A 1,022-nucleotide genomic window follows, 5' to 3' on the forward strand; every position below is an offset into this window, starting at 1 on the left:
TCAGTGTCAGTGTGTATTTATTTTACATCTGTTTGTGATGGTCACACAGACACACACACACACACTTTGTTTGAAGTACAGTAGACCAACATACAGCACTATAGCAGGTATCAAAGCTGTGTGCTGGAAAACCTTGTTTCCTGTCTTTTGCTGCTTTTGACAAGCCATCACATCTCACTTAAAACATAGTTTGTGTTCATTAATGTGATTACTATAGCTCTGCTAAACAGTAGCTTTCATAGACAATATTATTGCATCATAATCAGGAATCCATAGTGGGTCTACTAATAGCCTTTTGTAGCAATAAAGCTCTTCTATTTTCGCTCTATTTGCTCTATTTTTTGTTGTGTTTAATTCTACTAGTTTGACCTTTGTGGTCCATCCATTGACCTTTGTGATCCATCCATTGACCTTTGTGATCCATCCATTGACCTTTGTGGTCCATCCATTGACCTTTGTGATCCATCCATTGACCTTTGTGATCCATCCATTGACCTTTGTGATCCATCCATTGACCTTTGTGGTCCATCCATTGACCTTTGTGATCCATCCATTGACCTTTGTGATCCATCCATTGTCCTTTGTGATCCATCCATTGACCTTTGTGGTCCATCCAGCAGCGTCTGCCTCCTGCCGTTGTCAGCTGAGGCCAGTTGACAAGGTTCCTGGAATAGACTGTTTCTGACTGATTTACTTCAGATGAGACAAGAACACCAACAGTGTGATTTGTTTAAGGCTGTATGATGACATTTCTGACTCTAAAAAGAGGATTTTAAAAATGCTCTTGCTCAGCATAAGTCAGTGTTAATTGGCTGTAATGATTTTGTTTGTTTTACAAAACAAATGTTATTCTGTCTGACTTCAATAAGTTGAGGGTCTATCAAGGAATTCAAAGTTCTAATAATGACATAAAATCAAATACATTCTTGTCACAGAGCCAATGTGTGTGTATATAATTTCTGCATTTCCCAAAATGCCACTCACTGCCTTTTAATAATGACCCAGACAGAAGTCACCAGGGA

The sequence above is a fragment of the Argentina silus genome, assembly GCF_951799395.1.
Source record: "Argentina silus genome assembly, chromosome: 8".
In the NCBI taxonomy this organism is placed as follows: domain Eukaryota; kingdom Metazoa; phylum Chordata; class Actinopteri; order Argentiniformes; family Argentinidae; genus Argentina; species Argentina silus.